The following is an 8,667-nucleotide window of genomic DNA, read 5'->3' as shown; positions in this document are numbered from 1 at the left end:
TCTCTCTCTCTCTCTCTCTCTCTCTCTCTCTCTCTCTCTCTCTCTCTGTCTGTCTGTCTGTCTGTCTTTTTGGTTTCTTTTCAAGACAGGATTTCTCTGTATAGCCCTGGCTGTCCTGGAAACTCACTCTGTAGACCAGGCTGGCCTCGAACTCAGAAATCCGCCTGCCTCTGCCTCCCAAGTGCTGGGATTAAAGGCGTGCGCCACCATCGCCCGGCAAAATCTGATTTTCTTCAACTTCTATATCTTAATAAGTGACATATCTCAGCAAATGTCAAGACTTGACATGACACTCAGCCCTCACAGGGTGGGGTCATCTCCCTGTAATCCCAACACTTGTCCTATTGTGACAAAAGCCATTTGTGTCAGCTTAGTCACTTCTCATGTCTCCTCTTCTGATCAGTGATGACACTTGTATATTTACTTGTTAACTCTTTACTGCCTCTCACACTTGAGCTCTCTGTGCCAGAGAGCCGTCTTGTTTGCTGGCTGGTCTCAGTCCAGAGCCTGGCTCCTAAGAGGGCTCTGTCAACACTAGGTGAATAGAAAAAGAAAAAGTGTGTGTGTGTGTGTATTTACATATATATATAGTTTATAAAGGAGTTTATATGTGTGTGGGGGGTGTTCATACCTCATATATGTGTATATGAATTGCGTTCTCTTTCAGGTGTGAAGAAACTGAAACTCAAGTTAAATAATGCACAACACGTAGCTGAGGATGACGTTGGATTTATGATCTTTCTGAGTGCTGGAATTACGGCATGTGTTACCACGGTAGACCTCTGCAGTGCCAGGGCCTGTGAGTCATAAGCACATTCTCCACTGCCAACTTCACAACCAGGCACAGGGTAGTTTTGTGGTTGTGGTGCTGGGGTCTGACATGAGACATCAGGCAACCACAAGACAAGTGTACAGCACACACACACACACACAAAGCTAGCTCTGGGTGCCAAGACTGTTTTGTTCAGAAATTTATATGTTCATCCCATGTGTTCCTGACAGCTTCCTCCCTGTGCTGTGCTGTCCTGGGTGGTTTGAGGGTACCACAAAGGTCAGCAGATCGGCAAGGTAGTCCTAGTGTGCAGAAACCAGTATGTCATCAACATCAAGTGGGTACAGCTTAAGAAGGCTAAGGGCCCAGCTGTCTACGTGGACATCCAACCCAGCAAGGGTTCCCTGGCGGGGTGAGGGCATGTCAGAGCTTTCTGAACAGGTGGTCATGTCCAGGCAGGCTTAGCCGCATCAACAAGAGACTACAGCAGCAGTTTGCAACCTGTGGGTCAAGATCCCACAGGGGTTCCATCTCCGATATTTACACTACGATTCATAACAGTAGCAAATGTACAGGTCTGAAGTAGCAATGAAATACTTTTCTGGTTGGGGGTCACCACAGCATGAGAAGCTGTATTAAAGGGTCACAGCATTAGGAAGGTTGAGGACCGCTATGTTAGAGGTGCTTCTGTCTTGCCATTCTTGATGAAGCACTGTTCCCCCTTTCACTCTCATTTCACATGCTGGAGAAGCTGAGCCTCAGATTTGTAAACTGCCTGGTTAGGGTCTCGTCTTCTTTAGTACCCGCATTGTTAACCTAGTAGCTGGTGAGAATCCAGATTTTTTTCTAAGCAGAGCATCTTGCCAGCCAGGAATGTAAGCAAAGTTTCCATCCCTTGTCAGCAATCACTGAGCTATGGGAACCTCAGAGAATCCAGGGTCTTGAGGCTGGCTGGCAGGAGGAACCCAAGGCAGGGTCTACTGCTTGGGATTTTGGAGATTTTAAAGTCCTTCCACTTAACAACTGTTTTGTCTCCTGACAGGTGGTTATCACCATGCTGGAACCAGGCAAAGACCGAAAAATAATTTTTGAATGCAAAGCCAAGTCTCCAAAAGTTGGGAAAGAGAAAGGCCAGTTGTAAGGAGCTCACTGAGAATGCAGGAGTGAGCCTAAGTGTTGTGCTGCAGGGGTTGACCAGAGAGGCCTTGTGCGGCTTCTTTTCAAAGTGTGTCTGAGGTGTTTCATCGTCCACCTGTTTTGCTACTGACTGTAAATCTCCTTTTGCAGTTTTGACAATTTACAAATAAAAACTGGAACCATTTCTTAATTCCATGTGGCATTTGCATTATTTTATAAATAAAGGCCATCTCATCTACCTCTCTGTCAGTCTCTCAAATATTTATATGTGGAGCAGCACAGTAGCAGTTGATAGGCCTCTTTCTTTGTACCTGAGGAGGGGACAGGGCAGGGCTCTGGTTTCTGAGGCAGGGGGTTGCCTGATTGGTATTTAGATACCAGCTGGCATCCTCAGAACCCACTGGGTTCCTACTGCTGTTCATTTGCACTCCAGGCCTGACAGATGGTCCTCAGGCTTCCTGACTGCTGTTCCCAGATCCCTTCCAACCCTATGAACCAAGTCACCACAGTGCCTTGACCACACTCCCTTCCGCAAGGCCTAGACTTCCTAAATGTTTTCTAATTGAAGTGTTCCCCCACTGGAACTAACACAGGACTAGCAGCCTGTGCTGAGATTCAGCTCTCTCTCGCTCTCTCTCTCTCTCTCTCTCTCTCTCTCTTTTTTGGTTTTTCAAGACAGGGTTTCTCTGTGTAGCCCAGGCTGTCCTGGAACTCACTCTGTAGACCAGGCTGGCCTCGAACTCAGAAATCCTCCTGCCTCTGCCTCCCAAGTGCTGGGATTAAAGGCGTGTGCCACCACTGCCCGGCAAGATTCAGCTCTCATTTTGTTTGTCCTTGTATTTTTGGTTTTTACCCAATTCCGACATTCACGATGTGGGATTCCAGAGAATGCCTGTTAGACCTGGTTGCATGGCACCCTCATTCCCTCCTGCATGGGGCTGAGGCTTGACCTCTCCCTGCCTTTGTCTGGCTCCTACTGGCCTGTGGATTTTAGACTCCATTACATTTCACGATTGAGCTTAGGATAGATGTGAGATACTGTCACCCAGAGAAGTCATCCTTTGATCAGAATACATTAGTCAGATTTTATTCCTTTGCATGCTGCAATGGAACACAGGACCTTGAGTATGTCAGACACATGCTGTACCACCCAACCACTTCCTGTTCTCTCTGTAAGGAAAGCAACAATTCATAGGCATGGGGGCACACACCTTTAATCTCAGCACCAGGGAGGCAGAGGTAGGTGGATCTTTGAGTTCAAGGTCAACCTGGTCTACAGATGGTATCTAAAACAAACAAACAAAAAAAAAAACCCTACTCTTTCTTGTTTTACTTACTTTTATGTAAAAACTACAACTACTGTATTTTTTATATAAGGTCTCACTATGTAACCTTAGCTGACTGGCCTTGAAGTCATAATCCTTGCCTCCAGAACGTGAGGATAGCAGGTAAGCAGCTCCTGTCTTTAAGGCTGTGAGTATTGAAATATCAGTTCAGCCGCTAGCCCGACTGTAGGGGTGACATGCTTGCTACCCTTAGTTTCCATCTCTCACTTGTTTGTATTCCTGAGGGCAAAGTGAGTGTCTCACATGAACTTCAGTAATTCTTAAGTCCACACAAACTCGATTTGTTTCTGTAGAATATAGACCCAGCATATAGAGTGGTTGCCTACCACATCAGAGCTGTAACCTACTGAGTGAGCTCAAGTGATATAACGAGAAACTCAACTAGGAAATTCTGTGTCTGTGTTGTTTGTTACTTTGGGTATTGTGAGATTTGTGTCTATTTTATGTTAGTACAGGTGTCTTGCCTGCATGTATATCTGTGTATCATGTGTATGCAGTGCCTGAGGAGGCCAGAAGAGAGCATCCAAACTCCAAAAGGGTTGCAAGCCGCTGTGTGGGTGCTGAGAATGGGACCAGAGTCCTCTGGAAGAGCAACCAGTGCTCTTAACTGCTGAGCCCGGCCTCCAGACCCACACTGATGATGCTTTCTATTGAGATTTGTCTTCATTCCCAGTCAGCTTAAGTTTGGGAGTCCAAAAGTTGGATTTCATACTAATTTTACAGCTGTGCAAGAGTTCACTAGAGGAACAAAACCTATAGAATGAGTATATATAAAAAGGGCATTTATTAGATTACTTACACAGTATGGCCTGGGTAATCCAAAAGTGGCTATCTTCACACTGGAGAGCCAAGAACCCAGTAGCTACTCAGTTGTAGCTGACTTTAGCTACTTTGCAGATTCTTCTTTTTTCTATCCTTCTCTACCCCTTTTCTTCAACCCTTTCGATCCCCTAACACTTAGAGAGAAAAAAAGGATAGAGAGGAAATGAAGGAGATCCCTGAACTAAGTCAGGGATCAGAAAGAGGTCGATGTTATTGTTAGACTACTTCTTGCTGATTAGGGGTGTCGAGTTCCTTGGGATGAGTTTGATCTTCACCATCAAAATATCAAATTTCTTCTTTGTGCATGACTACTTAACAAACCACGACCAGCAACAACCAACCAACAATCTACCCTGCCTATCCGGGCCCTAGCATTTATATCTCCTCTGAAAAGTTCCCAGAATTTCAAATGTCACACACTTGCAGAAACTATCGGCACCTGGCAAAATCACACTTCTGCTAGAGCAGGAGTCAAATCATAGTCAGCTGCTGTGGAACCTAGGTTTAAGACAAGAGCACATTCTTATGATGTTTCTGGTTTGTTAAAAAAAAAAAACTAAATTCAAAAATTGTCACTACAACTTCCCTCTTCTTTTTTAAGGCATTAATTGTGCTGTGCATAGGGGGAGAATTATTAATGGAGACATTTTTAATGAAATAAGTGCCTTTTGAGTCAGTGGCCAAGGTTTTCAGGAGAGTCCTGCTCAAATCTAATTTTTATGACTTTTGATATCCAGAGCTTTTTATTTCCTGTAGAAATATAAACAAATCAGCACCCCTAGCCTCCATCTGATGTTAACATATCCTTATCATATATCAGCTGATTTAATTTCACAGTGTCTTCTATAACCCAGTGCTTCTCATTAACATTCAGAAAATTAAAAGTTAACAGAGCACTATTAAGTATATCTGGGGGGGGTCTTTATTCTTCCTTTTTGTTTTATAAGCATTTCTTTTAAGGTGCGATTAGATCTTTCTATGACTGCTGGTCCTGAAGATTGTGTGTTATACCTGTAGTGTGCTTTATATTGTAATACACAAAGAATTGCTTCATCTAACTGGAGACATATGTGGGAGCACTGTCAGTCTGAATTTGCACAGGTATCCCATAATAGTCATTAACTCCAGTAAATGTGTAATCACAGAATCAACCTTTTCAGAATTCAAAGCAGTTTCCCACTGAAACCCTGAGTATGCATCACTGGTATGGTGCACAAACGTTAGTTTTCCAAATTTTGCAAAATGAAATGCATCCATCTGCCAGATTTCATTTCTTTAGTGCCCCTAGGGTTACTTCCGGCAGGCACTGGAGTTTGGTTGTACAAAGAACAGGTAGGACATTTCCTTATAATTCTTGGCTTATTGTCAAGAGATAGAATTTCTTTCTTTAAACCTTTACTGTTAACATGGTGTTTTATATGGAATTTTGATGCTTCTAACACATTAATTTCCTCATTTCCTTGTGCTAATGGAACTGGCAAACCTGTATGATACTGAATATTGGTGATATATGATGGATAGTTTCAAATTCTGATTGTCTTGCAGTTGCATAAAAAAACAACGTTAACTCTGAATTATCAGGAATAAATTCAACAGTTTCTATATGGAAAACAACTCTTCCTGCATATTGAGGGTCAGTAATTATATTAAGAGGGTCAGGGAAATCTAATAATACCTAATAAGAATTGGATACAACTCTGATTTGTGAACTGAAATATAGGGGCTTTGTATTACTTTGGTCATTTTGTCTGACTTATTATCTGCCATTCCCAACTTATTGGCATCAGTATAGAATGTAAGTGCTTCTGGAATTTTATAATACATTGGAAAATCCATTTTTTTTTTACTATACAAACTAAAGATGCTTGCCTTTAGAATATTTGTTGTCAGTTTCTCCCAAAGAGTTGCTACAAGCTCTTTGCCAGTCTTCACTGAAAACCCAATAATGGCATAATCTCAGCATTAGTATAAGGTATTACAATATCTGTCAGGTTTGTTCCTGACAATTGACGTAGTCTTATTCTACCTTTTATGATTAAATCAGAAACTTTTTTTGATGTAAGTCTTTAATTTTTTACTTTGTCAATGTCTAAGAAAATTCATCCTATAATACTATCTTCCCTTTGCATAATGAGTCCAGTAGAAGGATGAGTTGAAGGCAAAATAACCACCACACAGCCTGGTTGCTTAGGAGCGATGTGTCCAGATGTGTCTGCTGTGGGCACGGCGGCTTGAGTGTAACATGAGGCTGTGTTCCTTGCTCACAGATCATCACACAAGCACACATAGCCCAGCCTTCTCCATAGTCCTCAGCGGGCTAACATTATGACCGATACCTTAGTGATTACTGCTGTAAAGAGACACCAAGACCACAACAACTCTTATTCGAGAAAGCATTTAATTGGTGCTTGCGTATAGTCTCCGAGGTTTAGTCCATGATCATGTTGGGAAGCATGGTAGACAAACATGGTGCTAGAGAAGCAGCTCAGAGATCTACATGCAGATCCATAGGTGAGGGAGGGAGAGAGACAGAGAGACAGAGATTCAACCCAGCTTGGGGCTTCTGAAAACTCAGACCCCACCCACAGTGACTCACTTCTTCCACCAAGGCCACACCTCCTAATCCTTTCAAACAGTGCCACTCCATGGTGACTAAGTTTTCAAATCTATGAACCAACGGAGGCCGTTCCTACTCAAACCACCACGGGCTTCTAGGGAGCCACTTAGGCTAACTTGTTAGTGCGACTTGTAGCCTTTGCCTGTATGCTGAAGCATGTGCTGAGAAGCATGGGACGGAGGTGGGAGAGCCAACTTACGATTGCTGCCAAGGCATGCAGGGGCAAGCTTGACACAGGCAGGCAGACATGCAGGATTCTTGAGCATCACTGTTAAAAACAATAAGCAACTTAAAAAGAAAGCAGAAGGGAGGGTGGAGAGTTGGCTCAGAATTTAAGAGCACTCAAGGAGCACCCCTACTTCAGTTACGGTGATCTCTGGCCTCTGCAGAGGTACTAATGGTTATTCTTAAACAAGAAAACAAAGCTGGGCAGTGGGTGGCACACACCATTAATCCCAACAATCAGGAGGCAGAGACAGGCAGCTCTCTGGGAGTTCAAGGGCAGCCTGGTCTACAGAGTGAGTTCTAGAACAGCCAAGGCTACACAGAGAAACCCTGTCTTGGAAACCCAATTAATTAGTCAATTATTTAACAAAGAAAACAAAACTCAAAATGTGTGATCTTAAAGTGACAGGGAGATTACTTCCTCCTTCAGGCCTCATTGTGGTCTGATCCAGAAAGGACCACCTACACTTTGATTTTGTGGCATATTGAAACAGAAATTTTGAGTTAGTTGAGATCAATGACATAACAGAGAGCCTTGGTTCAGATACGGATAGTTAAAATTGCAGGTCAGCTAGCTTGCTAACCCAAGGCCGTCACAGGGGATGCAGAACAGGAAAACAAAGGTCAATTGAGTGTTCAGGGAATCTGTTCCCGTGGTGTCTGACTTAGCCTCCTCTGGAAAAACTCCCACCAGAGGTCCCAAGGACTTTCGAATTAAATTCAGCCAGATGGTCTATTGGCTCAGATATGCATTCACACTGGGTCCCAAGGCCACAGGGACCAGAGACTACTCTCGTGAGATTTGTCAAACCTCTTCCTGGGATCTGCTTACACACATTACTGACATTTGAAACAACCAATTGTGTGTGATTACCCACAACCCTCTCCCTGCCCCCTGCCTTTGCCTATAATAACCCTAAGCTTTTGGGCCTCGAGGTTGATAACCCCTACCTCCTGCGTGAGGCACGTATCAACCCGAAGCTTCGATAATAAAGGACCTGACTCATGTAATTACAGCAAGACGGTTTCTGAAGTGTCTTTGGGTCTGCATCCTTCCTGGGTCCCCTTGGAGGAGTCTTTCAGTATCTCCTGTGTTGTCTTTTGAACATGTTTTTTAAGCCTCTTCCCCCTCCTCCATTTTAATAGATTTTGTCACTTAAAATAAGAAACTTTAGGGCTAAAATACTCATCACATAGAGAAGGGGCTGGAGAGATGATTCAGTGGTTAAGAGCATTTGTTGCTCTTGCAGAGGATCCAGGTTTGTTTCCCAGCAACCCCTATGGCAGCTCACAACCATCTATAACTTCAGCATCAGGGTATCCAGTACCCTCTTCTGATTTCAAAGAGCACTAGGTATATATCTGTTGCATAGACATATATGCAGACAAAACATATTTACATGCAATAAATCTTTTTGTGGTTTTGCTTTGTTTTTTTGAGAGAGAGGTTCTCTGTGTAGCCCTGGATGTCCTGGAACTTGCTTTATAGACCAGGCTGGTCTTGAACTCAGAGATTCTCCTGCCTCTGTCTCCCAAGTGCTAGGATTAAAGGCATGTACTAGCACACTTAACCACATATAATAAATCTTTAAAAACAAGCAAACAGCCGGGCAGTGGTGACGCACACCTTTAATCCCAGCACTTGGGAGGCAGAGGCAGGCAGATTTCTGAGTTAGAGGCCAGCCTGGTCTACAGCCAGGGCTTCACAGAGGAACCCTGTCTCAAAAAAAACAAACAAACAAAAAAAC

The 8,667-nt window shown here is 43.5% G+C and overlaps 1 long non-coding RNA gene across 1 annotated transcript in view; it reads left to right on the top strand.

Annotated features, from left to right (window-relative positions):
* LOC114611760 overlaps window positions 1-2,100 on the top strand; it is a 3,885-nt gene extending 1,785 nt beyond the window's left edge. The window contains exons 2-3 of the long non-coding RNA XR_003709887.1: window positions 668-799; window positions 1,815-2,100. This is a non-coding gene — a long non-coding RNA (uncharacterized LOC114611760). The remainder of the gene's footprint in view (window positions 1-667; window positions 800-1,814) is intronic.
* The last annotated feature ends 6,567 nt before the right edge of the window (window positions 2,101-8,667 follow it).

Source organism: Grammomys surdaster, unplaced genomic scaffold (genome assembly GCF_004785775.1).
Source record: "Grammomys surdaster isolate TR1022 unplaced genomic scaffold, NIH_TR_1.0 126121, whole genome shotgun sequence".
In the NCBI taxonomy this organism is placed as follows: Eukaryota; Metazoa; Chordata; class Mammalia; order Rodentia; family Muridae; genus Grammomys; species Grammomys surdaster.
The sequence above is the reverse complement of the archived record's forward strand: the minus strand, read 5'-3'. Positions and strand labels throughout refer to the sequence as shown.